The 2980-nt window shown below is 45.2% G+C and overlaps 1 pseudogene; it reads left to right on the top strand.

Moving 5' to 3' along the window:
• Window positions 1-1138: 1138 nt before the first annotated feature.
• LOC146870710 (uncharacterized) lies at window positions 1139-2397 on the top strand (annotated as a pseudogene).
• The last annotated feature ends 583 nt before the right edge of the window (window positions 2398-2980 follow it).

Here is a 2980-nt window from a genome sequence, read left to right as displayed (position 1 = left end):
GCCAATGCCAATGAGTCGAGGATGTCAGTATGCATGCACGGTCGTGGATACCTATTCTGGCTATCTCATCGCCTTTCCATGCAAGAGAGCAACCCAGTCTAACACTCTGAAAACTTTGAATTTGTTGATTTTGTATTACGGAATTCCTTTGCAGGTCCAAAGTGACAATGGGTCACACTTTAAAGGAAAGTCGGTGCAAGATTTTTGTGTGCAGCATAACATTGAGTGGATCTATCACATACCCTACTACCCAGAGGCAGCGGGTTTGATTGAGAGAATGAATGGTTTGTTGAAAGAGCAGAAAAAGTTGTCTGATGGGTCATTGAAGGGGTGGAGGGATCACTTGGCTGATGCATTGCAAATTTTAAACAACCAACCCCTTGCCAATGCAGAGACTCCTTTGATGCGCATGTTGACCCCAGCTTTGCAGATCAAGCCTCATGTGGCCACAGACACGATTCTGTATTGGGAGACAGCTCCTGGAGCTTTAGCTCCATATCGTGCCACACCAGAGGCTGCTGGTCTTGATTTGCATGCCATGAAACTCTATTGACTGCAACCACAAGACATTACCTTGATTGAGACAGGAATTGGAGTTCAAATTCCCCCAGAGCATTTCGGACTGATCGCTCCTTGATCTGGGCTTGCCCTTAAAGGCATCCAGGTTTTGGGAGGGGTGGTCGATGCCGATTACCAGGGGGAGATCAAAGTTATTCTATTGAACAGTGGTGACAATGATCTGATTGTGCAACCCGGTGACCGAGTTGCCCAAATGGTCATCATGCCGGTTTATGGAGGAAATGTCATGAAGGGGACGGCCCCAGCCCTTCTAACTGTGCGAGGAAAGGGCGGGTTCGGATCTACTGACAAGAACCCAGGGGCGAAAGTATGGGTAGAGTCCCCAAACAAACCTCCTGAACCTGCAGAAATAATCTCTAAGGGAAGGGATAATATCCTTGTCATCATGAGACCCGGACAGGAAAAGTGGGAAAATGTACCTGCTGAAAAATGTTATTTACGAGAGTGATTATACCAGTTTGTTTTCTGTTTCTAGATCACAGTATGGCTTGCCGCTGCGATGCTTGCGCTGTGTGGTTTGTGTTTCAGTGTGTCCGGAGGGGTCCGGGAAGGCCCGGGTATGTCGAAGGGGATCAACCGCCCGAGTCGGATGACAGCATTGTTGCAGCAACCGGATAACATCTGGACCTACTTGGCCAGGAATGTGCTGAACACTTCCCACTTCTGTATGAGAAATCTTCAGAGTACAGCTGATATGATATCCACTTGTCTTGTTGCCGTACCTACCCCTGCACATGTGCTTCTGCACATCTTCACCCAAACTAACTTTGATGGGGTAGTGGAGGAAACTGATGTCCAAACACATCTGAGTCTTTATGAGTACTGTCGTTTTTGCCCGGAGGTTACAGATAACCTCTGGAGGAACATGACAAGTATTGTTACCTACAATATCACTACTGGAGACGTTTGCTATCAACTAACTTGTGACCCTGCCAAAATTGGCAAGTGTGGCCAATTGAAACTAGAGAAAAGCACACAATTGACCACTAATCAACAAACATTATGTCACTCACGACATGACAGTTCTTGCAGTAATGTTACCAATTATATGGTCTGTAATCATACAGTATTAACCGCTAGCCATGTTAACCATGTGAAATTATCTAAGGGATGGCTGTTCTCGTGTCGCAATATTTCATACACTTACATACCAGCTAATATGACTGGAGGACCTTGTGCCTTATCACGTTTAAGTCTTATGCTTTTTTCCATGCATTCTGTCACACACATTCGCTCTTCTAGAGCCGCTGTTCAATTACCTGAGGATTGTGACTCCAATATTGACTTGCTTTCTAGAGCAGAGTATACCAGTTTGGCTATTTCCATTGTAGGAGTGCCAGGACTGTCCGTTATAATGCAAGAACTATTGTTAAGCTTGCCTGTTTAATTGTGAAAAATCTCAATCATACTTCTGCCGCTTTAGCTGACTTGTTATTAGATGTTCAAGGAACGAGAAAAGCTGTTTTGCAGAATAGGGCAGCTGTGGACTATTTGTTGTTGAAACACAACCACGGTTGCGAGGACTTTGATGGACTCTGTTGTTTCAATGTATCTGATCATTCTACATCTATCCATACACATATTAATGCTTTAAAAGATTTAGTGAAAGGGGTTACCCAAAACGTTAATCAAGAATGGTGGGATTGGTTGTTTGGGTGGCTACCTAATTTCGGACAGCTTCATTATATCTTGGGTATTATTATAGTGATTATTTGCATTTTTATCTCACTATGTTGTTGTATTCAATGCATTCCTAATCTTTTCTCTCTTCTTCGTCCCAGATCCATGGTATTTAGGCCAATGGGGTATGATGGGTGAATCGAGGGTCAAGGGGTGGAATGTACTGCATTTGCCATTTTACACGTGCTAAACTGCATGTTGACCTCGATTCCATGTGATGCTCTGATCCTCCATTTTGTTGCACTGCATTTCCATTTTGTGCTGCTTTGACCTGTAGTTACACTTCAGCAGTAACATAAACATGTTTTTCACGTAAACCAGCACATAGAGCGAGGCATATCTTGTGAGGTTATTTTGTACCTTGAGCTTGTTTTTGTGCATTCTATGCTTATCTCTAGGACAGAGGGAGGATGGGCTGTGCAAGGCTCTCCAAGGCCGGAGATAGGGAAAGGAATGTCTTTTGCCTCGGCGCACCCAGACAGAATCTGGCCAGGTCTGTATGGGTGGATCTGACGCAGAGATGCGGCCAGCACCTATGATGGATAGATGGGCGAGAACGCCTGCTAGAGGGTTCTCGAACGTGTTGATTTAACTATAAAAAGCGGTGTCTGTGGGGTGGAGCACAGGAACTCAATCTTGGAGTGGACGCACTCGCGGGACGACTTTGGTGCCCGGAGAGATTACTTCCTGTGCCCCAGTCTCTACAGGGTTCGCGACTTGG

This window comes from Triturus cristatus, chromosome 1_1 (assembly GCF_964204655.1).
Source record: "Triturus cristatus chromosome 1_1, aTriCri1.1, whole genome shotgun sequence".
NCBI classification, from domain to species: Eukaryota; Metazoa; Chordata; class Amphibia; order Caudata; family Salamandridae; genus Triturus; species Triturus cristatus.
Note: the sequence above shows the minus strand (reverse complement) of the source record. Positions and strands in the feature narration are given on the sequence as shown.